This window comes from Gymnodraco acuticeps, unplaced genomic scaffold, assembly GCF_902827175.1.
Source record: "Gymnodraco acuticeps unplaced genomic scaffold, fGymAcu1.1, whole genome shotgun sequence".
Taxonomy (NCBI): Eukaryota; Metazoa; Chordata; class Actinopteri; order Perciformes; family Bathydraconidae; genus Gymnodraco; species Gymnodraco acuticeps.
The window spans coordinates 948,576-975,851 of record NW_022991064.1 but is presented as its reverse complement, the minus strand read 5'-3'; the positions used below and the strand labels follow the sequence as shown (position 1 = coordinate 975,851).

At 40.0% G+C, this 27,276-nt stretch overlaps 1 long non-coding RNA gene and 1 other non-coding gene across 2 annotated transcripts; both read left to right on the top strand.

Annotated features, from left to right (window-relative positions):
* The first annotated feature begins 260 nt into the window (after nt 1-260).
* On the top strand, nt 261-9,255 carry LOC117559983. The gene is made up of 3 exons (XR_004571084.1): nt 261-398; nt 8,609-8,753; nt 8,980-9,255. It is a non-coding gene; the product is annotated as an uncharacterized LOC117559983 (long non-coding RNA).
* An 11,532-nt stretch (nt 9,256-20,787) lies between these two features.
* trnak-uuu lies at nt 20,788-20,860 on the top strand. Its single transcript has one exon. It is a non-coding gene; the product is annotated as a tRNA-Lys (tRNA).
* Nucleotides 20,861-27,276: the final 6,416 nt, after the last annotated feature.

Here is a 27,276-nt window from a genome sequence, read left to right as displayed (position 1 = left end):
AACAAGTTGTCACATTTAGAAAGAAACATAAATGCAGAATAGTTATTTGGTAGCAATTTTGAACTGGTCATTCAACTTTATGCTCCAAAGTTAGTCAAACATGTTAACCCCTTATTGATTTTCTACTGTTTATCTTTTTCCTCAAAGTGGACCTCATGTTTATCAGTTTCTCAACTGCTGCTAGGAAATGGTGTGTATGTGGTTGTGTTCGTACGTGTGTACAGAAAGACTATGTGAGGTGAGGTGGCAGTGGGGCAGTGAGAGGATAAAAGGAGGATGCTGCACCACTTCACTGACAGCGGATCAGGATCAGGTAGGAGGATGAGGAAGACTCTGCTGTGGCTGCTGGCCTCTCTGGCCTTCGTCTTCCTGACTTCTCGTGCTGATGGAGCTCCATTGTAAGTAGACATGTCGTACCTTTACTAACTTCAGCTCTGCTGGAATAATTTCTCAGAAAACAACGATATATTTTGTTTTGTTTTTGGTGATCTTCCTGGTATACACATTGTTATTGGTTAAACTGTTATGGGAGCAACTATTGGTGGTCGCTACATTCATATTATTCAAAAAGCTTTTGGATTTACCTTAACTTGTATCTTTCATAATGAGGAGCTACAGTGCACTCTGTGTTACAAAATGCAAGGTCATGTGGTGTTTCAAATGATGCCAATAAGTTGGCCTCATTTTTTGTTTAGAGTTTGCAAAACGATGCAAAATGCCACAGAGCAAGGGTCTAGAGCAGGGGTCGGCAACCTTTTTGATATGAAGTAGCATTCAACATTTTTTATGTTTTGATCAGCGTGCCGACGATCGTGAATTGACAACGGGGGGGGGGGTGATAAGCTCAACACTCGTGAACTGTAAACACGAGGGCGGGAAGCAGTGTGTGGACCTCTTTCTTTCAGCGCAACTTACATGATGCCGTTTAAACACATTTAAATAATTGGTTCAAACGGCATAATAATAATGCCAGATGCCACAGATGGCCAGTCCGCCCCTTTGTAGCATATTATTTTGTTGAGAGATGAGCAAATCGCCACTGGGCTTTCAACTAAAGACACAGCCACGCAAAAATTGCGGCATTTGTACAGCTCCTTATGGGTACTGCAATTTGTTAAGTGCCGGCGCGGCAGCAGTGCTTTCCTTCGTGGTGAAACTATCAGCGCTGCACCACGGGAAAGCGGCAGAAAGTCACCTGGAGTTAAAGAGAGCGGGGCTGCGTTGCGTGCATGGCTTCCTTCTGTAACGGGGAGACGCGCTCTGGCGGCGGTCTCGTTCAGGATCCGAAAATACAATTTAAATATTTTGCACACTGATTCCACTTATTCCTAGTGTGCCACTGGTTATGGTGCCGCGTGCCAATTGTGGCATACGTGCCAGGGGGTGCCGACCCCTGGTCTAGAGATATGATGAAATATTGTGTTGATCCAGTGCTGGATCTTTGTCAATGTAATCAATAGATTACTCATTGTGTGTGCAATCCATGCACATTGTTGGAGATTTAAAGGGATATCTGATCCGCTTTTCAAATCTCCGCGCGTTCCTATGAAGCTGGTTATAATACAGGAAGGAATCCATATCTACAAAGTAACCGTTAACAATAATCTACTTTAATGGCAATATGACAATGCAATACAATCATTACAATACAACATGATATATTACAGTTATATTGTAATGCTTAAGGAGTAATGCCGGCTTACTCCTGCCCTAGTCCGCATACTGCAGAGCTACTTTCACCCGAGGGCAGCATGTGAAGAAGAGGCCGAACGCCAGGGATCCTCCGGATATATACCAGAGTAAGAAGGAGGGGTCTGGCGTTAGGTCAGCTGGTCATCTTTTCAGGTCATCTCATTGGGAGACGCAACGCTGGCCAGCAGGAAACCAAACCGGCTCACTTTCCAACAAAAGGTCTCAAGGCCTGCATACCTACACCTCCCCCACAGAGCAATAAAACCCTGTTTACTCCAACCAGCCCAGAATGTTTATAGCCATTTGTAGTCCTTACATTTATGAAAGGATAAAACAGAGAAATCAATATAAAACACAAACACAGGTATTGTTTGAACAGTATTCACTTAACTGCTACTGTTGATAACCACCAGAGAAACCCAAGGGACCTCTCTTAATAGCACAACCACTGTAGCTCGTTCTAAGTTGAATGCAAATCAGGACATGCTCTCACCTTCCCCCATCTTCCTTTGTCCTCAAAAACACATGTCAACAGGCCCCAAATGCAGCTCACAGTTTTACCCAAATTATTCCCATTTTAAGCTTATCCATAGTTTGCTAACATGAATAAATACAAATATAACTCTACAAATCCCCCTTTTTATCTCCTTCTCCAGAGATAAACTTAGACAAGGCATTTTGAAATATACCCACTGTCATTATTTTCTACTGTGTCCATAAATCCATCCGAAGCTGGTATTTAGAGTACTTGAAACCTTCATGGAGACAGAACACCACTTTCCATGGCAGTGAAGGAACCATGAGGGGGTAGCTGAGTGCTAGAATCATCACCCCCCCCCCCCCCCCTCGGAGGAATAGCCCACAAGGACAGCTAATAGGGAGGGGGAGATGCAGCTTTCCCTTCACGGGTAGAACTGATCAGAGCGAAGTAGACTCCTCTGCTGCGCCGTCCCGGCTTGCCGTGTCTTTGTCCACCCAATCCGCTGACAGCAGCTTCTGGGCTGCCTGCTAGAGAGATGTCTTCCTCCTCCTCGTCCTCCGGCCGCTGATGGCGGCTTCCGGGTCGATTCTGTAGAGATGTCTTCCCGATCCTCCTTCTCCGGCCCGCTGATGATGCCTCCCGGGTCGTCTGCTGTAAGGATGTCTCCAGGGTCCTCCTTCTCCAGTCCGCTGCTTCCGAGTAGTCCACGTCTGCCAGGGCCACGTCCGTCCTGATGTCGTCCCCTGGTCCTAGTAGGTGGTTTCCCCGCCGCACACTGGCTCCCGTGGTACGAGCTGTCCCCCTTTTCTCCCAGGCAGACGGCATAAGAGGTCCGCTGGGTCACTCGGTCGGGGTCGGAGAGCCTGGGGTTGAGCCACTTTGTCCTCGTGCTTCTCGGGTCCCCCTTTTGGCGCCAGTGACCTGTGTGGAGAAATCTGATACAACTCCCTCAAGCCTACGCTCAGCTGTTTTGCCCCACTTGGAGCCTCTTGGTGGGGTGTCTTGAAACAACAGCCGTCTGTGAACAGGTTTTCCAAATTAATTGTAGACCTCCTATCTGCCCGTGCAGCTTCAGAATCTTAATACTTGGATTGTGCCAACTAAATAAGAACCTCAACATCTTTAGGTAAACTAAATAACATATTTCAATAGCTCTGAATTTCTGACAAGCATCCGTGTTTATTTTTAAATGAAATCCTATTTAAAATCTAAATATAATATGAACTGCTAATGTTTCTGGTAAAGAAACACACTAATGTTATGGATTCAAAAACAACCAAAATCACGATGCTAACAAAGTGAATGATTTCCTGGTGATACTGCTTCTACCTGTCAGTGCTTAGATATTATCACGCTGAAAAAATGAATACAGAATTCCAACAAACTGTCATCAAATGTCTTTCTATTATAAATTTAGATGAAATGTATATCCCCATAATGACCTAAACAATAAAGTCTATGGCTTTTACTTCTTTACCAGGCTAGTTACATGATGTTGTCTAAATTAAATTCTGTCTCAATACACTACTATGTTTTAGCTTTAACTGTAATATGTTCTTTCTACATTTCAAACCTCAGTTACTCTAATGTCTGTTAAAATATTACAAAATTGTTTAACTATCACAGGTCAACTTCTTCGGTTTCACAGTAGCCCCTTGGCCACTGCTTCTTTGTTACCTGTTATAATTCAAATCAATATTTAGAAACATCTCAACCTTCATCAAACAGTATCTTATCCCCAGATATGGAGCAGGTTAATTACATTCAATGCTCAGTTTGAACATCTGGGTTGGGGCGGAAGGTTTCTGTCAATCCTTAAAAGAAAAATTTAAATTGTGAATTTTACAGCCATGTTGACATTTATACATTATACTCACTCCCCCCTTTTACACATGAAATAATGTGTAACAAAAGCCTGTAATGGGAGGGGAACAAAAACTGTCAGGTAATTGGTTAGGAACATAACGAACATTATTATCATTATTTCCACAGTGAACACTTCAGTGAAAAGAAGTGTTCCTCTCCGTCCTTCAGGCCTAAAAGAAACAGAATCTTCAGATTGTAGTTTTACATTTGCAAACCGCCAACTCATGTGAGAGGAAAATATCACATGTGCGGTTTCCCCTTTTTGTGGAATTTTTAGGAAACCTCTCGTTTCCCTTGGAGCTCCAAAATAATATGTTAGTCCAAAAACATGCTTGGTTAGTTATTGTTTTAGAATCATGCAGTTACACTGATCACATGCCGGCATTCATTCACACTCACACTGTCTGGTCGTCATGTCAAGTTTGGTCAGGTTCACCCCAGAGTCAGTCATCCACAGTGCCTTGTCAAGTTACACTGTCGGTCAGGGTCAAAGGTCAGTTGGTCTCCGTCTTTTTTGGCCATGTGTCGTGCTCTGCAGAGACTTTGACATTTCAGCATAGGCCAGTATCCTTTGTCTACAAAAATATGTCACGATTTCAACTATAATTTTCAAGATGATTCTCACTTGTCATTGGGACTTCCGCCTCCCACTTTTCCTGAAACTTGGTACAAAACTCACTTCCTTCGAGTACCACTACTAATTAAAATGTCTAATGATCTATTTCAGAAACTTTTGTACAATAACTATTATCTTGAGTCAAAACATTACTAGGATCTGTGTCGCTCTGCATTTCATAGCTCATTATAATTCTGGTCTACTTAAAAAACGATGTTAAACTCTTTAGCAGTGTGTGGAACCTTGGGTGTCCGAACATGCAACAATTACTCCCTCCTTTATCAAGGATTTAAAACCGAAGTCTGGTAATAACTATGCCACAATGGTGAAATCAACACTTTAGATTGGAATTTAATATGTGGCTTGGCACTAGCCATTAATACAAACAAAGATTTGTCCTATAGAGTGGTTCCTAAAACTATCCTTTTAATGGTGATCAATATTGTAACCAATGAGACCGCTACTTTATTCACACGTGAATAAAAAATGTCTTAAAGAATGAATTGTTAACATGATGAAAATATTGAAGAATATGGTTCTACTCTGTCAGTGTGTTTTAGGATGATTATCATTTTACTTTAATAGTTTCCTCTTTACTGCTATTTTTAATTTACCAAATGATTAATAAATCTTTCTGTCTTTATGAAGTTAATTCAAGTTATTTAAATGTGCGTTTCGTGAATAAGTGTGTTTATGTGTAACTCACTGATTCCCGTTCTCCTTTCCTCCTCCCCTGGTTTTCTCAAGCCGTGACCCCGGCCTCCTCACTTCTAATCGACCATGCCAACTCCTCTGATTCTGTCTTCTCTTCAGTCCATCAGCTGTTGAATCCATCCGCTGTAACTTTTGTAGGCAGCCATTGGCCCAGTCACATCTGCAGCCCCATCATGCCACTGTTGTTGCACTCCTCCTTTACAGTCTCTCTGCTGTTTTTATGGAGGGCGGATTCTGCTCTCATGTCTATTGTGCCAAATCTCGCGGCGCAGTTTGGAACTTCATGTCCTGTTTGAGGGACCGATGAGAGTATCTCTCTGTATGTCAGCATGCTGGTTTGGTTCTGGATGCCACAGGTGGAGATAGTTCTGGCTGCAGTCTTGATGTAGTCTTGTTGTTGTTGTTGGTTAGCTCTGGTTCTCTGTCTGTACGATGGAGAAGGAGGAGTCTCCTGTTGGGTTAGGTCTCGTTGTCTGCTTGGAGGGTCGGGATCAAAGCCTTTCTAACTCAGAGGGGGAGTCCAGGTCCCGGTACACATTACCTATAAGAAGTCTAGCCCACTGATGTTAAATAAATCCAACCCTTTCCACTCTGTCTCTTTCTAATCATACTATCTGTCTTAGTTGTTAAATGCCATCTAAACAACATAATTAATGTCTACTTATGATATTACAAAAACTCACTCCAAAAATTGTTTCATCCATTGTTACATATTTACCCAACACAACTCTGAAATACTTACATGTTTCCAGCATCACATATTCCACACACTATGAAAGAACATCTCCATATCTTCTCTCATTTTAAATCCCACTGTTACTTCGAACAATAGTAAACCTGCAGAGCACACCAATCGGATCACAGTAATGAAATTTGAATCAAGTGTAGGCCTATGTCTTCTTTCTGAACATTTATTTATATTGTCTACATTTGCAAACAGTTCGAGTGTAAAATGTGTTTTGCACAATGTATTTACACTCTACAGATTCTTGAGTTTACTCATCTCCTGGTGCTGTCGTTGTAAAAAATGTTCAATCCCTTATTGTTTTGTACCAGTTTACCAAACAATACCGGCCAGCAATGTAATGATTAAACTCTAAGCTCGCATAAGTTTCAAGGGTGTGATACCCCCTTTCAGCCACTAGATGGCAGCAGCAGAAGTTTCAAGGGTGTGATACCCCCTTTCAGCCACTAGATGGCAGCAGCAGAAGTTTCAAGGGTGTGATACCCCCTTTCAGCCACTAGATGGCAGCAGCAGAAGTTTCCAGACAAAGGGAAACGCTCTACCTTGGTTTAATATATAACAGACCTCTGGCTTAAGCTTTTAGCATTGGTCTGTTATTTAAACCCCAGTTTTAAACGGCGACTCGATCTGATTTATCGAGTTTCCAGGTTTTGCCGTGCAGGATTCAAACCTCGCATTCACACAAACTGCACCATCTCTACGCCACTCAGGAATAAACTACCTGCAGATCCGCGCCAAACTGCTCTATTTTACGTCACGCAGGACTTTCGTCTACCTGTCGATCCACGTTTACGTTTTGTATATAACTTTCCTAACATAGTAAAATATGCATTGTATATTCCATTTAAACTATAAAAACACTGTGAAACGCCTACAGACAATCCTAAAGTTTTAGCGTATCCAATTACAGACAGGCGACTTTCATCGTCTGCTTACCTTATTTGCAAAGTTGCAGAGTCCTGCTGATTGTCTGAGATGTTTGAAAGCGTCTGAATTCTTCCTCAGCTTCGTTATCTCTAGACGTCGGGTCACCATTTTGTTAGAGATTTGGAGGGATAACTGGTCCGCTTTTCAAATCTCCGCGCGTTCCTATGAAGCTGGTTATAATACAGGAAGGAATCCATATCTACAAAGTAACAGTTAACAATAATCTACTTTAATGGCAATATGACAATGCAATACAATCATTACAATACAACATGATATATTACAGTTATATTGTAATGCTTAAGGAGTAATGCCGGCTTACTCCTGCCCTGGTCCGCATACTGCAGAGCTACTTTCACCCGAGGGCAGCATGTGAAGAAGAGGCCGAACGCCAGGGATCCTCCGGATATATACCAGAGTAAGAAGGAGGGGTTTGGTGTTAGGTCAGCTGGTCATCTTTTCAGGTCATCTCATTGGGAGACGCAACGCAGCAGGAAACGCAGCAGGAAACCAAACAGGCTCACTTTCCAACAAAAGGTCTCAAGGCCTGCATACCTACACCTCCCCCACAGAGCCATAAAACCCTGTTTACTCCAACCAGCCCAGAATGTTTATAGCCATTTGTAGTCCTTACATTTATGAAAGGATAAAACAGAGAAATCAATATAAAACACAAACACAGGTATTGTTTGAACAGTATTCACTTAACTGCTACTATTGATAAGCACCAGAGAAACCCAAGGGACCTCTCTTAATATCACAACCACTGTAGCTTGTTCTAAGTTGAATGCAAATCAGGACATGCTCTCACCTTCCCCCATCTTCCTTTGTCCTCAAAAACACATGTCAACAGGCCCCAAATGCAGCTCACAGTTTTACCCAAATTATTCCCATTTTAAGCTTATCCATAGTTTGCTAACATGAATAAATACAAATATAACTCTACAGTAGATACCTGCAAACCAAGGTATTATGGAATCAAAGATTTCATGTTAAAGTTAATCGACATCTGTGGACAGAGATGGCATTCCCATCGTTCAAGGTATCCAGCCTTGTGGGAGGAGGGGGGACCCTTTGTTAAGAGTCATTGGGGCATCAAGTGACATGGGTTTTTGTGTACTGTGTCTCTGGGGAATCTTCTCCTTGATCTTCCCCTAGAGTGTCACTGTGATGTCAGCCATGGCTCTGAGGGGTTAGAGCCATCTCCATGTGTGATTCACGCTACAGTAGTGATGTCACTAAGACTATATTGCGGAAATTAAACAAAGCCGTCAAGCAGAGGGGGGGATTGTGGGTGAGAAACTCTCTCTCGAGGGGATTTGGGGATTTTAGCCTTTGCAGACCATTTACATGCAAAAAAAACCTATATAACACACTACAGGAAAGGGAAAACGCCGAAAAACCTTATTGGGCCCCTTATAACTTTTGGCAAGAAGGCAAAAAAGTGTGTTTCCAGAAACGTGATTCAGCAGGATATGTGAGAATAAAGTACTTTTGTTTTGTGATTAATCATTAGCTATCAATTTGATCATAACCTTTTCTTTGTTCTCCTAATTTTAAATTACAGGAACGTTTGATGTGGGTCTTCTGAATGAACTTCGCACATTCCTCAGTTATCTGCACTGCAGGGAGTCTTTAGATTTGGTTGTTGGCAAAACGTACCTTATCATGGGATCATCAGATGATATTCACAGTGATGATGCACATCAAACGTAAGTGTGTTTGAATCTGATGTGTGGTGTGGGAATTTAAGATATTTCTGTTTCACTGCTTTTTATACTAAATAAAGTCAAGATGTGTTGTCCTCACTTACTGTTGCCATTCATAGAGTAATAAAGTATCCAGAAGGAGGAAGGAGGCTTTCTTATGTTATGTTTGAATGTTACAGATAGCTGTTCACATGAAGACCTAACGTGTTTTTCACTCTGCTCTCCTTAGGTATCAGTATGTACTTGGAGAAAGAACCTGGATCGAGTACTGGCCCATAGAAGCTGAGTGTCAAGCTGATGAACACAGACCTACCTGTTTGGGCATGGAGGAGATGGTTCAGCATTACAACGTCTTTGGATGTCAGCTGTAGTGAAACATAAGAAAATACATTGTTTTTGGAACTGTTTTTACATTATTCCCATCTTGTACAACTTTCACTGCTATAAGATGTATTGACTTGCAATGTTGTAGTGCATTGATTCAAATACAAGTATCTTAATCTCATGCTCTGTGTCTTATATTCTTATTAACTTTTAGTTCATGTAGAAAATTAGAGAAATATTTGACTGTTTTGTTGGTTAAAGAACATCCCGTGTTCCAGGTCTCTTGGACCTTCGTGGCCTCTTCATCACATACATGATAATCCCTCATCTGCTCCTGGATCTGCACAGTGGCTTATTCTCCTGTAATGCAGGCGTATGAAAAGGTGATCAGGGCACTTCATCTTCCCGGGGATTTCCTCGTGCTCTTCGTGTCTGTCGGATCGGCTCTGATTCATCAGGTTGACCTTTCTTTTTCCCATCAGAGAACTTATGAGGGGATTCATCCTGACCTGTACATCCAGCGAACAAATATATTTTTATATTTCAGCAGCTTGTGGTGTTGATTAGAGAAAATTGGCAGTGCTATTTGAAAAATAATATGTAGGGGATTTCAGACTTTGCATTTATATGCACAAAAACCTATAGAACACAGTACAGGAAAGGGTTTACCCTAAATCTAAATAGTATAACAGGGCGCCTTTATTTGTTCTGCAAGAGCAAGTTGGCGTCTTGTTGTCATGTTGTTTTGAACACCTTACCTCAGAGCTGCCTCTCAGACTGCAGCATCAGTGCAGATGCTTTTAAAGATGATACAAACATCCACACGTCAGAGATAAGTTCACAAAGTTTGTTTTAACATGCACCGGATCAAATTCAGCATCAATTTGTTTTGCCGCCAGTGCCTCCCTGCGTAGGACGACGACTGTGAGAGCTTCCTGTCATCTCCATCGCTGCAGAACACCCACACAGTGAGAGCGCTCTATTAGCTACATACAATTCTCCATACTCATCTTAAATTCAATACATGTGTTCTCCCCTGGCTTTACCTTTGAGTGATTTGCAAACCTCCTCATTCACCAACAGTTGTGCAGGATTGCATAGGGGGAACAAATAACTTTCTGTGTTGAAATACAAAACATACCTGCACTAAAAACTGGGATAACACATCCATGGTTATCTCACTAAAATCCCTACATATGATCATACCTTCGACATGAGGTGTGTGTGGATAAAAAAGGACTATCAAATGCTGCCTGTGGTGTTTGGTTTAGATTAAAAACCTGCAGACTTTTTCTGGCACGTCGCTGCCTATATGTTCCCAATTAGCCTCTGGTTTCTTACACCAGCTTTGATGTGTTTGCTCGACCTTCCTGGCCAGAATTGCAGCCATGTTTAAATGTATGATTTCATTAGCGAGAGCCTATACTGTCTTGTGCATCGGAGCAAAGCATACACACACAAACTATCCGGTGCTTTCTGCCACAGTGAAATGTGTCTGTATCTGAAGGAAATGCCAACGAGTTTCTGGCAAACCTTGGCAGAGACTGAGCCGAAAAACCCTGGTTTATTATTAAATGTGCCCACGATTATTGATGCACCGGAGTCTGCAGCTTGTCTTGATGTCCCACCATAATGTGATGGTGCAGAGGAATCCTTTTGCACAACAACCAAGGATACATTTTCTCTCTCTTCAAGTTGTCTTCATTTGTTAAAAGATGCCAGCTAATAGAATCTGCATAAGGCTTCGCAATGTGAATACAATCACCTACCTGCCTGTCAGCCTTCCATCTCGTGCACAAACTTATCTCGTGCCCTCATTGGTCATGTGCGCGTACGTGTGTGTTGGAGGAGGGGCTCTGTAAGGAAGGGGCAGATTTTTTTCGGCTGCGTACTTTCAAATTCTAGCGAACTCGAGCTGGTTTCTCCATTCCTACCTACCCTACCTTTAATTTGTCATTCTGGTTGTGAAGTTGTAATCTCAAAAAGTAGAAAAATAAGAGACGGTGACAAGAAGTATAATAACACAAGATATAGCTCATAAAACATGAGTGAATGAACAGATGGATAAATAAATAAAATGTCAGTATCGTACTTTCTGAATTGATGAGGTGATCAAATCTAAAATCTTAAATTTAGGAGCTGCTTCACAGAGCTTTGCTCTTCCTGGCCAACTTTCAGTAAACAATGCAGAAGCATAATTCATATCTGATACGAGTGTCTGTGCAGAGATAAATCGCCCACTGGATGACTGGTCACACAACACACCATCTATTCCAGCTCATCCATCTAATTGTGTACTGAAAGTATAATTATACTTTCCTTTTGCAGTAAATGGACAAACATGAGAAGGCACAATCATGAGCAATCTGAAACTAAACAGGATTCAGCACACAAATAAAAAATACAGCCGCTGAATACAAAACTATCTTTTTCTCTCAATTATTCAACAGATAGGAGTCGAGACATCATTTATTTCAGGAGGATTTGACCGGTGTTTTATATACACAGACTACTCCTGGATTTAATCTACATAATATTAAAAAAATGAAGTTTTTGAACTTTCATTATTCAGGATAAAGGTTGTGTAGTTGTGGATGATATGGCTTAAACCTTGCATCACAGTTAATATATTTTATTTAAAAGTAATGGTATATATGTATATTTATTTAACCTTTCTGACAAATTAAAAAGGTAAACAAATATTGGGATTCCTAAAGTAAAAATTCTCATTCTGCGTATTTCAGAATCATATATGAAAAGTGTTACGGCTGTATGTATTCCCTGTTTCTTTTTCCCTTTGGTTCCTCTACCCAGGTGTGCTGCATTGCTGTAACGAGGTTCAGACGAGGTGCACCTGGAGAAGGAAGTGCTTAAATGCTCCAGTGCAGCAGCAGAAGAGGGAGGCCTCTGGTGTGGGGACTGCTGTGGTTCTGCCTCTCATCCTAGGAGGGATAATTAAACCTTTGATGTGTTGTTATAATAAATCCTATGGATTTGATGATTTTAAAGGTGTCTTTCGTGTTCTATTTGGGTCAGTGGTGGAATTTTGTTAGCCCCATAGAGCCATTTTAAAGGTGGGGGTAAAACTGGATTATAATCCTTGATGTGTTCATGTGTTAATCATATAGGTGTTCCCATTTTAAATGACTTTATATACTGCTACTTGACAACTTAACCTGTAATTATATGTCGTAGTTAATATATTTTGTGTATAAGCTACTGCTCTGTAAAGTAACTAAAGCTTACAGATAAATGTAGTGAAGTAATATGTTCAATATTAGCTTCCAAAATGTAGCGGAGTAGACAAATACAAAATGTTCAAACGGAAATATTCAGGTAAAGTATTTTTTGGTACTCAAAAATGTAGTTAAGCAAAGCATGTGGATAATGTATTTTTGTCCTCGCTCTACTTTCTCCCTTTTCTCTTGGAGGTCACATTTAGGGACACATCTCCTGACACAACAATACTGTCTTGATTAATTGACTCGTGTTGAATCAATATCGCCCACGGGGGGGGACAAATATGAGGGAAGAGAGAGACATGCAAGAATCTGTCTGAAATCCTGTGACCTTCAAAATCACCGGATAACACACACCATGTGACGGGAATCGATTTAAACAGATGAGTCGACCAGGATGTGCCTCAAAGGGGAAAAAGAAGAAGAAAGTGTTACCTGGAAGCTGTGTCTGTAGCTTGGAACTTTAAAATTGATTGTTTTTCCACCGAATAATAAAGTTTCTTCTGATACAATCACACCATAATGTATTTTCTAACACTAATTATGACACCGGATGATTGGCATAGGGCTGTTTCTGTCATGAACATAAGAAACGCTGACTCCACTAGCCTGCATGCTAATGATGCAGCTAACCATGTGCAGGCTGTGGGATTCGACTTAAAACGACTTCATCCAACACAACAGGCATTTCCACACTGACATCTTTCAATGAAACATTCCCACAGAAGTGTCTCAGGTGCCATGACAGACCATCTGCTGTTGGGCTAATCATCTGTGTCTCGTTGGCACCGCTGACACCACAACAACACGAGACAATTCACTGTAACAGGAACCAGATGCTTCAAATCTAAACTATAATTCCTGGTATTACTAAAGTATTTATTTTAGCCTTTTGTAATGTGTTTATAGTTTTTTTTGTAAATAAAGAAGGTGGTTACGAGACATTTTTGCCATTTTGCAAATAAAACAGCTTATAATAGATATAGAAATCCTGACATTGAGACGCAGCATTGTTCAACACACTCTCACTCCCTAAGCGTCCAGGAGCGACGTTTGGTCAGTGTCCGTGGCGTCCAGTTGTGACGCTCATAGGCTCCTTCAGCGTAATAAAGGGACGCAAATAGCTTTCAACTGATTGCAATGTATTCCCATCTGCGGCGGGATTTGACGCTCATGGAAGCACGGCATTCGTTTGTGTCGACTGCCCTTAAAGGCAATATGAGCGTCCATTCTCATTGGATAACGGAGAATTGTACACCCGGAAGTAAGTATTCCTCTTACTGTCGATTGATTTTACAGTGATATCTGCACTACTCATCGACTAAAAAACACCAGATTATCCTTGTTAATTACACAACATTGATTGGTTTAAATTGTGTGCAATGCTTTTGTATTTTTCCCCTTCGATTCGGAGAAACAAATGTTTTTTCTGAGTAAAGGATGGCAGAAGACACTACACTACCCAGAATCCCCAGCTATCGTTTGGACTACACCATGTGCTCTGTTTGACAAACCCCCTGGTAGTCTCCAAGCTCTGTGATTGGAGAGTGTGCTCCGAGGGTTACGCCGAGCCTCGAACAGCACTTGAAATGGGATGGAACCACGCAGACTGTCCAAAACTGGATTTGAACGGGTCCACCGCGTCCCCCCTCCCCCACCCCGTCCCCAGAACTACAAATGCTGGCTATTCTGTTTCGCAACATGTTCTGTATCTATGGCACGTCTCTACTGGGAGTTGTAGTTTTAAAAGACGTTTTCGTATTTCCCATAATAAGAAGTTGCCAGTATTAAACTGTGTACATCCCTGGAGGTTTAGGGGATAGGAAACACTCACATTTAAAACATATAATTAATAAATGGGTGAAAATTGCTTGTGCCCATAATGGGCAGCATTAATATATATATACACACATGCCAGCTAAGGTCAGAAGAGCTTTATTTAACAGCTGGTCTTATGTTTGTGACCCCTGTTGTTAATTTATAACATTACATTACATTACATTAATTGATAAGCCTGAAACATGCACTTGTCAAGGTTCAGAGGCACATTTTGCAAATATGGCAGTAGCCATCGATCAGCTTAAGATAAGATATATAAATGTCGCTCCTGGACGCTTAGGGAGTGAGATTGTGTTGCATTGTTATAGTTTAAAGCAGTGCTTCTCAAAGTGTGGTCCGCGGACAACTGGCGCCCCCTAGAGGTCCGTGAGTATATTGGTAAAATTTCACATTTGAAATAAATAAATACATTTAAGTTTTCCGCACTCTCGCGGGAATATCTCCGCAATGGAGCGAGCTTACGTTTCACTTTCAATTGCATGATATAGCCCAGATAAACACCTTCATCACACATGTTGTCACTTGTTTGTACCATTTTCAGGCGATTTGTAAAAAACGATGTGTTTTTGGATATTTGTGGAGTTAGGTGGTCCGCGAGTGTTTTTTTATTGGTTAAGTGGTCCTTGGTATGAAAAAGTTTGAGAAACACTGGTTTAAAGGTATTCAAACAGATACGTTAGATCAAAAGGAAGAAGGTCAACAATTTGTTGTCAAACATTTATTTTTTGTTGTGGTATTGACTTTTTACATTTAGACAGGCTTTAGTTGCATCAGGTGCTCTAGTTTCTGTTTAAAGTACAAGTTGCATTTAGCTATTCTTAGATTTAGTTGCATGCAGGGAATTCATAATGTAAAAAATAAATAACAAACACCTTAGATAAAGAGATAACCAAAGTACGTTTTACAGCAACAGAGGTGATCTAGGTTTTAGTTACAATCAAACTTTAAAGATGTGTGTATGGGTATCTAAGAAAAAATAAATGATGTAAAGAGTTCAGAGGCCAAAAACAACAGCAAAAGTTTAAATAAATGTTTAAACAGTGTGTTTGCAAGTTCACGACCTACAGAACTATATGGCACATCATTAGCTAACCGCTATATTTTGAGGGGTTAGAGGTTATGTTAGAAATCAGTTCAAACAGTGTGTGGGAGATACGATGCTGCATATACAAGAGCTTCATACAAAGTTATTGTTTAAAAATTCCAAATGCTACTATTTAGACATAAAGGGAGTAAAATATAGGATGGAGTCAACTTACAAAAGTTAGGTTAGATATGTTGAGTTAATATAAAAACAACCCAAAGACTTTGGAAAAAACGAATGAATTTATTTGTAATTAAATGTCCCAAAAATTGAGAGAAAGAATAGAAATAAAATAAAATAAATAAATAGCCGAAATAAATATTAAACTTAACATTTGAAAATAAATAAAAATTCATATAAATAATTATAATTATATAAATAAAGATAAATATAAATAAAATATTACATTAAAAAATACAAACAGATTTAGAGTTACATTAAAGCAAATTGCAAGTCAGTGATTTATTAAGATAAATGGTTGCTATGAGAGTGACGGAGAATCTGAATGAAGTGGAGGAGGTGTGAGTCTGCTCTTTCAGGATGCTTCAGTTAATCAGAGGTTTCAGTAGATTTTTTACAACAACAGCAGCATCTGGCTTCCCTCCGCAATTGATTGTGAGAAGCGGTTTGTCTCGTCTGTGAATCACTTTGTTTTACTCATCACCCACGTTTTACCCCCGCTGAATACCAGTGTACAGACTCAATTTATTTCACCAAGATTGCAATTTCTCTTGTTTATGGTATGAAAATGAGTTTGTATCCAGATGAGAAGGAATCACGTTGTAATTTGTTTGCAGCTCGCTTGAATGTGATAATGAGATCCGGTTGTACGCAAGCAATTTCAATATATCTCTGCTGATGATGAAGGAAAAGAAAGTCAGAAGGATAAATACCAGAGCTGGAATCATGTCCTCACAGAGACCCAGACATTTTTGTTTCTCCTGGTAATAACCAGGAGGCTTGCTTTCCCTGCCAACATTATGCATAAGGTGAGTTATTACAATGTGTTCATATATTTTATCTGTACACAACTACTGTATAGACTGGTGCAGTAAGGAGTCCAAAAACTCAATATTTTAACGTTTGTTCTTCAACATAAAATACGTCAGAAAATACCCCACAAAAAAAAAAAAAAAAAAACTGTGTCTAAAGTGTCTAAATGCCTCACATTAGCCGCCTATAGCTTAGCGGTGGTGACGTGAAGTCATGTGACCATGCTATAGTTCCATTATAGCCCAACTTTAGCTGCCTTTAGCTTAGCGGTCGTGATGTGAAGTCATGTGACCGTGCTATAGTTCCATTATAGCCCAACCTTAGCTGCCTTTAGCTTAGCGGTGGTGACGTGAAGTCATGTGACCATGCTATAGTTCCATTATAGCCCAACCTTAGCTGCCTTTAGCTTAGCGGTGGTGATGTGACGTCATGTGACCGTGCTATAGTTCCATTATAGCCCAACCTTAGCTACCTTTAGCTTAGCGGTGGTGACGTGAAGTCATGTGTGTGGGAGAAACTTCTGTGTAGCAATGCAGTGGGAGTCACTGACTCAAGAAGGAGACACGGGGAGAGCTGGAGCTTTGATGTCAAACACTGATGGTTTATTATGAGCGTCAGCCGGAGAATTCACAAAACAAGTCCAAGAGCCAGAGGTTCTGACTTCACGGTAGAGTTGCCACGTCAATTCTGAAGAACTCTACCCAAGACCCATGTATGTAGCTAGAGTGAATAATCAACATGCTGCATAACAAGATAGAATCATAACACCTCTATCAGCTGACGCCAACAGGCAGGAACAGGGAGACAAAACACTGAGAGCACAGCAGCCAAGGTTACAGGTGCGTGTGCTCAGTCAGGACAGAACTGATAAACTGGGTCAAAGTTATGGGCTTTGGAAAATATGTCCCCAACAGTGTGAACGTGCTGTAGTTCCTTTATAGCCCGACATTAGCCGCCTTTAGCTTAGCGGTGGTGACATGAAGTCATGAAACCGTGCTGTTGTTCCTTTATAGCCCAACAACAATATGTCATCACTGTACCACTCTTTGAGATAAATATGTAACCAGCACCTTTGCAACAGATGAATACGTAAAGCTTTGAAAAATATCCCAAGGGTGAAACCGAGGGTTTATAATTGGGAAGACGTGTTTTTTGTTTTGCTTTTCAAATCACAGGTGGGGGACAATCAGTGAGAGCAGTATATACTTCGTCATAGATTAAACACTATATTCAGTTAAGTGTTAATCAGGAAAAGGCCTGTACATCTATGATGCACATTAGTGATACTAGACAAAGGGACACGTGCTGCCGCTTTTTCAACGTATTATTCCCCAGCGTATTGAGAGGTGTTGGTTCATTGTACCACTGCTTCAGAAATGCACAACATTAATTTGACTTAAGCTTCTGCAGCGCTGCACCAGTCAAAGGCTACTGAGCAGGCCAGAACAACACATGAGAGTAAAAGTGTTATTATTATTATAATGTGTGGAGTTTTTTAAGTGTTGCAGTGAAGGTCTCTCTGACTGCAGTGTGAAAACATTTTCATCTGGAGCCACGGCCAGCCTACAGAAACCAGCGCTTTGAACATTGTGAGGGAATATTTAGTTTCTGCAGGGTCAGGAAAGAGTCTTATCCTACACTCTTCAAGGTATCCGCGCTCTCTCCATCGTTGAATTCATCTTTGTTATGTGCCATTTTAGTGATTTTTTTAGAGTGTTCCGATTAACTAACGTCACATAACAAATTGTAAAAATTATTTCATATTGCCTTAAATTCCAAAGCAAAACTCAAAAAAAAAATCAAACAAGTATTCATATTATTTTATATTCTCTCCAGGGAAACACTCAGTCTCCGGGGATACATGATGTTTAATGTGTGTTTTCAAAGACAATGTAAAATATAGCCGGAGTCAATGTGTCAGAGCTGATTAGGCGACAGACTTATTACTCACATCAGGAAACACTGGATTACTGCAGGGGACCGGAGAGCTTTTGTAAATGTAATTTACTTCAGGAGTCATGCTGAGGAAACTTTAAATTCAGTCTGCAATCGAGAGTTTTCCAAATGGCTTTCTGATTGTTTGTAGTTATTAATACGTTCATAGATTGCACCACCGTGAGTTTAAGACATCAATTAAAGTAATCCGCTTTGACTGATAGGTAGAACATAAGACATGAAAACATGTGTTAGCGGGCAGTGTGTGTTCAAAATCCCTCCTTTCATGTTCTAGATTAAAAAAAGGACAAAGTTGGAACAGCTGCAACTTTGTCCCACCAAAGTTATTTTAGTGTGTGGGATAGAACCTCCCTCTGAGGGAACACAGGGATTTTAGCCTTTGCAGACCATTTACATGCACAAAAACCTATACCACACTGCATTCAATGGAAAACCCCCATAAGCAGAATAGGGCCTCTTTAAACACTTGAAAGTTCAGCATTTCATAAACTAAAACCGGTCCTACACGCTGTGAGGTAAAGGGTTGAACTTGAAACCGTTCTGTGGAGTTGTCCTTTGAATTACTTTTGTTTGTGCTGCATGAATAAACTCGCCCAAAGAGCTGTGCTAATATTAACATCACACTGGGTGTGTGGGACCAGTGTGTTGGACAAACAAAGCTCTGTCCCCTAGAGCTGTCACTACGGCAGGATGCCTACTCTCGAAAAACAGTAGAAATACTCATTTAGTATAAGTATTAAAGTCTCATTTCACCAACTTGACAACACATGTACAGAATTTAGAAAATATGTTCTTCATTTGCATGTGCTTTGGTACATTTGTGTTTTTATAATTGCATTGCTTTAGAATGTGCAGCGCGTTTCTCCTTATGGAAATGTTTTGTAGCGTGTTTGTCCCTTCCGGCTATTGTTTTTTTTAACATTCCACAAAAATGTTATATTAAATAATATTACAGCTTTGCATGTTAGAATATATGCTATGATTTAGTGCCATCATTACAATGAGAAGTGGTGGAAAAATGAGCCCAAAGTCTCCACACTTATCCAGTGCCACTTAACCTTGAGCTATTTTGTTCAATCAAGTATTACAGTTTTCTAAATAAGAAAAACAAGAACACCATGAAATATTAAATGTGTTGTTGGACTGTGAAAGGAGGTTTGATGAAGGAAGGGACTGAGTGGAGAGCTCTTCAGGCTGTTTTCCTGGTCATAGTGAAGTGAAGGATGTCTTGGGACTGGAAGTAAAGCTTGCTGTCCGAGTAATTGGTGTCATTAAAGAAGGTGAAGACATCAGTCTGTGGAGGTAAAACAACAGTGGGAGAAAGTTTTCTATTCCCTAATTTCAAAGGCCTGCCCATCTTGTCTTCCACCTTTTTTAACCTTGCAGACGCAGATTGGAAGAAATAAAGGGGCTTTCATGTGCAAATCAAGGCTCTGAACATTGTTTTAAATGTTGTTTTAAGGCCAATTCCAATGGCCTTTTATTTCATTCAAAAAGAAGCGTTTAACCAAATGTCCTTGGATTTTGTGAGTTCAATTATTCTTCCTGTTATTCATGACTCTGTTCTTTCAGGCCCAGAGCGCTATTGGCTTTCTCTACAACACATCATCCAACACAAAAGCCCTTTGAGAAAGCCTTTAAAATCTTTTTTGTTAGCAAGGTTTGCATCTCTCGCTCGATAACAACAAAACATCTCATATTGATGGGAAAGTTAGGAGTTTTTTTAAAGCTGTTACATAGTGGGGAAAAAAACATTTTTGTTGTTCCAAAGTTTTGTTTTTGATTGTTTTCTTTAACAGTTAGGACATTTTCTGCTGAAGATGAAAACAAGAGCTTTAGTAAGACAGCGTTATGCTTTGAGCTAAATGCTATTATTTACATGCTATCGTGCTAAGTACCAAGCTAGCATGTTAGTACAGCACTGTTAATTTGGCAACTTCCTTGACAGATTAAAGATTTTTCAGACCCCTTTTTTGCTACTTTATTTTAAAAAAGCAACTAGGAAAAAACTGATTTGTTCAGATGTATATTTTTTGTAAAAGCTTTCCAAATGTTGCTGAGTGTATATGGCAGTATTTGGGTCTTTGCAAACAGCACACACTCTATATGCGGTGGAGACAACATTAGGCAAATGCAAATTATGCGCATGGAGTCGCTAATACGCAAATGAGGGCAATACTTTTAGCTAGTTTTGGAGCTAGTGGTATCTACTTTGATTGGAAAAGAGTTGGACTGGTGTGGCACATGGATGTATGAAGAGATCTGAATACAGTGTCGGAGGCAGGGCCCTTGTCATCCCCATGAGAGTTGGTCAGTGAAGCATTAAGACCAAAACAGAGCAACTATAGATTCAGTAGTAGTAGCCGGATGTGAGCATGCACAGAAGAGTTTTCCCTTAAGCCCCCGATCTCTTGCTCTCGGCCCCATGACAACACGGTATGACACTTGAGTGTAGTACCACTGTTGGCCACTAGAGAAATTAGCTGTAATTAATGGCCTGCGCTCTTCCTGGGGGCTTGGTGTGACAGCTACACTGTTTACCATGTTAACTATCTTCATTTAGCAAGTTATAAGAAAGGCAATCAGGATGTTTCCTCCCAGAGCCCGGATAGCTCAGTCGGTAGAGCATCAGACTTTTAATCTGAGGGTCCAGGGTTCAAGTCCCTGTTCGGGCGAGAGTTTTCCTGTATTTCCATCGAGGGATCAATAAAGGGTTATGTTATCTTAGAACTAAAATAACATAGAGTACAGCTAAAGCAAAGAACAATGCAAATGTAGGACTTTTAGAGTATGGGAGAGATTGTTATTCTGATCTGCTGATGGCACTATGTGGAAGTTCAGGAGGGAAACGTTATTACGACATGCTTTGAGCAAAGTTAGTCAACACAAATTCCTGTCAAACCATCCAATCTTTGTAGAGAAATTTCACAATGGACTTAAATGAGCACTCTTTAGCTACAACACAGGCATGACTACAGCCTACTGTTGTTTTAACTCACTCCAATTATACACAGAAGGGAAATATTTCACAGTAAGTGCATGAAGAAGGAAGAAAACACAAAGGACAATCCGGTGCAAAAACAAGGATACCACTACAGACAATATTTAAATTACAGGGTTAAAGAACACACACACACACACACACACACACACACACACACACACACACACACACACACACACACACACACACACACACACACACACACACACACACACACACACACACACACACACACACACACACCACACACACACACACACACACACACACACACACACACACACCACACACACACACACACACACACACACACACACACACACACACACACACACACACACACACACACACACACACACGCAATTCCTGGAGACTTATCCTAACCTTAACCATAACAACACATGCCTAACCCTTACCCTAACCCTAACCAAGTCTTCACCCTAAAATTAATGATTCCCCTCATGGGGACCTCCATTATGTCCCCATAAGGGAGGTGAGTCCCCACACATGACTGTGTAAACAGATGTAGGTCCCCACAAGGATGGTAATGCTAGGCCACACACACACACACACACACACACACACACACATAGCTGTCATTATGTTTGATATTTAGTTTCTATGGTTACAGAGGGTGTTCTCCCCTCACTAGGTAAAAGGGAAGAGGCACTTTTTGAGTTCTTCAAACACACACAGTAATACAACACACTCTTAACGTTGAGTATTCTGTTCTAAATAAACTCAACTCTGACAAATGCTATTGACCCTTTGAGGAAAATTCATTCATCAAAAACTATTTTTACAGTGAACAAATGTGTTTGTTGTCAAAATATCGTCTTTATTTGGATTTATATAAATAACGTTATATATATTGAAACTGTGCTTTGTTACAGTTTCTCCACTTCATAAGAAATAAATAGTTAAAATAGTATATCAATATTTAGAAGCTAAGAGAGCTTAAGTAAGCAAAAAGGATTATATATATTTTATAATTTTTTAGATGCATGCTGATCTTTTATTGGACATTTTAGTTGAACTTATTTGTTCCTATGTTATCTTAAATCGCATATTATTTGCAACTGCCATAAAATAAAGTGTTCTGTTTAACTATGGTTACAAATGTTGTTAACATTGGTCAATTTTTTGCCATCATAGTTCAGATTTGAGTTATTGTCTTTTTTTCCTAGTATTTATTTGTAAATTTTTGTTTCGTTTTATGTCTTGTTTTCATTCTAAAAAAAGGTTGTTAACCAATTCAAAAACAATGTAGTGATGAGTAAGAATGAAGCTGTCCATAGAATTCTGTCTATCAGTGATCAGAAACGTATTTCCTGTGTTTCCTGCTCTGATGGCACGCAGCAGCACAGATGGCCGTCACATCTTCAGATCCTTCTGTTGGATGTGATCTAGAAGCATCTTAATACCCGGCTGTCCTCTGAAACAAACAGCAGACATGTTTCTCAGCGGAGCAGCTTGAAGCACATATTCCCTGAGAGGATGTTCCCATCAGTTTTCCTTGGTTCTTGTTGAACCTGTCATATACCATACAGAGAGGCCAGATATTTCATATGCTGTTTCTGCAGAGGGATGTAAGGGAGGATTCCTGCTGACATCTGACCTTTAACACATAATTGGTGGTTTATTTCTCTAGTTGTTGTGATTTAATTTGTACAATTAAAGGTTTGGCTGTCTGTATTCTTTTCAAGTTTTTACAATCAATTCAACTAAAACCTACTGTTATGTACAGTGTTCCATTTTAAGTTGCTTTTTGGCACTTCTTTGGAATAAATCGAACTCTAATTAAGGTACAGACGTGGTAAGAGAAGTCGAGCACTACTTCTTTTAAACTGTTTTTGGCAGTCTGTATTTTGGATCAGAAACCAAATGTTTATGTTATTATCGGGCTTTTGGAAATAGTTTTTAACAATGAAAAACATTTAGGATGTGCTTTTTTGTAGCAAATGTTTTTCCAGAATGCCGTCTGTTTGAAAACTCTTTTCCAATTTCAATAGATAACAAACCAATGCTGCCATATTTCACCTAAAGCACATTTCATCAGCAGCCCCAAACATGATGTCCTATGATCAGAATCAAAATCCTTCATCTATCCCGGGGGAATTGTGTTTTTGGAGTGTACTGGATTTTAGAATAACATTTAAATGTGTAATCAAGAAATGAAGTAAAAGTGTTTAGTTGAAAGAGTTAGAATAAAAATGTGCAATAAAAGTTTTAAACATTTTAAAAGATTATAATTTAAAGGTCACCTATCATGCTATTTTTAGGCAATAGCATAGGTCTCAGATATATACAAATATATAAAAAACATGTCTATGAAGTGTTTTGCTCAAAATACCAAACAGATCACCCATTCTAGCCATGCCTCATATCCCTCTATTTCACTTCCTGTTTCAAAAGTGCTGATTTGGGGGATAAAGCTTTAAAAAAATAAAAATGGATACAAAATAAAAAAGGAGGGGGCTGAGCTCATGCGGGACCCGGCAGCTACTGTCTAAACTAAATACTGCCGTGATGAAACGCCATATCATGGATTATCAAGGATTCTCTCTGAAACAGTATGGAGCTCAAAGGCTTTCTCTCTTGCCGGTTATACCACAAGGTGAGTTCCTTTTTATTTCCTGCTTCTTCACACACATGCTCTCCAGTACAGGTTAGCTCTGAGTGTTAGCGATGCTAATGTAAACACCGACCATATTACGTCCAAAACAGTCGGGCATTGTTTCTGATAGCAACGTTTCTGATTGGGCCGTGGGTCCACATTTCAGATATTACGTCATATCGGACGCAAATCTGGATCAGCTCCGTTGTAGCCCCGTTTTTAGAGATGTGGGTACGGAGGAAAAGAGAGAGGGTTTTATTTTCTGACGCTGTGTGAGTTCCCTGACACGCCGGGGACACAAATGTATAAAAGACATCAAAAAGTGCATTTTACATGATAGGTCCCTTTTAAATGAATCAAATACACATTTATATAAATATAACAAGTTCAGTCAAATAATTGCGATAAGAAAATATGTATATAAGAATAAGAAGTCAAGTAAGAAATGTGCAATAACAATGTAAAATAGAATGGAATTACAGTATTAATATAAACCAAACAAGTTAAAGTAAACTATTCAATTGAAAGATAAACTAAAGTAGAGTACAAATACAAACAGTACTTTTGCAATGGTTCTGTTCCTTGCAGAATTGTGCATGTTTTTATAAAGGCGGCCCAGATTTTGAACAAAGTGTCTGATTGAATCGCTCTGGGAGAAACAGGACAGAACAAAGGAAGATAACAAGAGTGTGAGACGTCTGCAGGTTTCTGCCCTTCCTCCAACATTAGACTTCCCTTCCTGCTCACTGATTACAGTCGTATGATGAAGGTGGAGGTGATTTGGACTGGAGGCAGCCTTCTGAGCACAATCTACTTCCTGCCATGTGCACTCATTACATATTGTGTGGACAATAGGAGCTTTAACACCAGTAAGGCAGATAATCAGGAACAGACTGATTTTCACTCAGAATACTGTTGGCCATGATTGTACTTTATTTCCGCTGTATTGAGTTTCATGTGTTAAGGAAGTGTTTTACATATTTAACAAACACTTTGTTCACAGTCTGATCCTTGAAATGTTCCTGACATGAGTTTATCTCGAAAAGGTTTGAAGAGTGCATTATAAGGTGAGAGACAGCTTCAAAGCCTTAATAGGATGCATTGCTGGAGATATAGCAGTTTTAATTTAATTAAAACAGCTGCACCTCTAACTTCAGCCACCCAGGAAAGAGTGTGCTACTGTGAGGCAAGATCTGAGAAGAAATGCATTGTAGGCTCCAACATGCATGAACAAATTCAAATCTGCTCTTATTTAAAACAGTTGTTTCACTCTATAACTGGTAGTGAGAGAAGTACTCAAAAATGGAATTGGCTGAATTGTTTTATATTGTGTATAAGCAAATTATCTGAATCTGTAAAGTTATTAAAGCTAAAGCTCACATTATGTAATGGAGTAAAGGGTACAATACTTGCTTGTACAATGTAGTGGAGTAGAGATATCAGGTATAGCAAAACAATTGAAATATTTAAGTAAAGTACAAATACCTCAAATAAACGTACTGGTGTTGTAATTGTTCTTTTTTTAACCATACAAATGTTTGAATATGAGATTTTATGTGACAAGAAGGTAATTAGTGCAACAGCAGCAGGACTTCCAGCTTGAACTACTAAAAGAAATAATGCTGCAGAAAATTACTTTTCCTAGTGATGATACATGTCATTACACACCTCCACACCACGTGGGGGTGCTGTCTGGTTGTGGGTGTGCTTTGTGGGTGAACGTTCACAGGTTCATGGCTGATGAGCCGCACCTGTGGGAGGATACCTGCCTGATGAGCTACACCTGGAAAGGAAAAGGATATAGGAGGAGTCCAGGGTTGCATTCCAATAGTCAATTTAGCTTAGGAATCTTCCTAACGGAGTGAAATGACCCGGAAGTACGTCAATTGCAGCCATGCCAAGTGCCGTTCCAATTCTCCAAATGAAAGGAAAGGAGGTTTCAAACTTCCTTTATAACCTCCTTTAGCTTAGGAACCACTGGACCTCCCTAACCGAAAGGAGAGGAGGAAATGCTGCCCCACAATGCATTGCAGCCGCAGCATTTGCCGTCACAACAGTCGGCCGTTCACGGAAACAACCGATTATGACCGAGAAATGATATCATGAAAGTTATGGTTCTTATTAAGCATTTTAAAACGTATGTGGTAAGTTGCCAAAGTGCTTTTTTCTGAACGTTCATCAGTATTATAATCAAAAAGAGAAATATGAACGTTAGTTTTTACTGAAATGATCAAATAAAGTCAACATCTCACAGTCTTTACTGAGCTGTGTTTGTTCAACTTTTAAAAGATGTTTGAATGGTGATGTACACAGTGATAGATGTTAAGGACTAACGTTTATAATAAATACATTTGTATTGATTTTAAGATATGTTCATACAATCATACGTATTGGGATCATTTGTATTAATGTGGACCGGAGGGAGAGGGTGACGAGCATACGTTTCACTTTCCTTTTTTATTTCAATTCCAACTTTGTTCATGAAGAATATGTTTCTCTGTTGTCCCCGTTCATAAAGCATAAAACAACAGCATCAGAGCACGGTGCAGAGTCTCTAGATGAGTTCACAGTAGTCCCTCGTTCTTATTAAACATCCATGTTGTAGTCCGCTGTATAGAAAACTGTAGTTTCCATAGTTTCCCCACAGCAGCAGACGCACATTCATGACGTCCGCTGGCGCATCATAAACACGTCGGATAGCGAAAGTGCATTCGGATTCTCTAAAGTACCGCGGTCTCTTCTCCTAAGTCCTTTTGAATTATCCTATCCACTATCCCTTAACCCTGTGACGTTTCACTCAGAGGTCAAGGAATAGGAGATAGGGTTAGAATTTAGGAGCTGATTTTTGGATTATCGGAACGCAACCCAGCAGTCACTCCGGGCCAGCTTCAGGGACCTGTTGCTGGTTCTCTTCACTACATTGGTTATTGAGAATACAATTTTTTTATTTTCTTACCCTTCGTCTCGCCTGCCTGCTTTTTGTTGCAGCCCAGGAGCCGGGTTGTAACACTTGTTATACGCTTTTATCCAAAGCGACTTACATACTCAATACTGTGGTCAATCCCCACAGGAGCAATTTGGGGTGAAGTGTCTCAGGGACACAACGACATGCTGACTGCAGTGGGGTTTGAACCTGTGACCCCCTGATCCCAACACCAACGCACATCCCACTGCATCACACGCCTCCCCGATACCCTCCATTCACTCACATTTACCATTGACCTGCAGAATCCCAGCAATGGTTAATAACATGGACGGATTGATTTGAAGCGTGCCAAAGTAATGACAAAGTAACTCATAAAAGATAACGTTACATGGCTAGAGTTGTTTATTTGTATTCCACTTGCACCATACAGATAATAAATATGCAGCAGAAGCAGGAAAGTGTTTGCATTTTGGGATTTTTCTAAAGACAGTGACTTTTAAAAAGCAACTTGTATCCAGCTTCAGTCGATACTCTGCTTTCCATC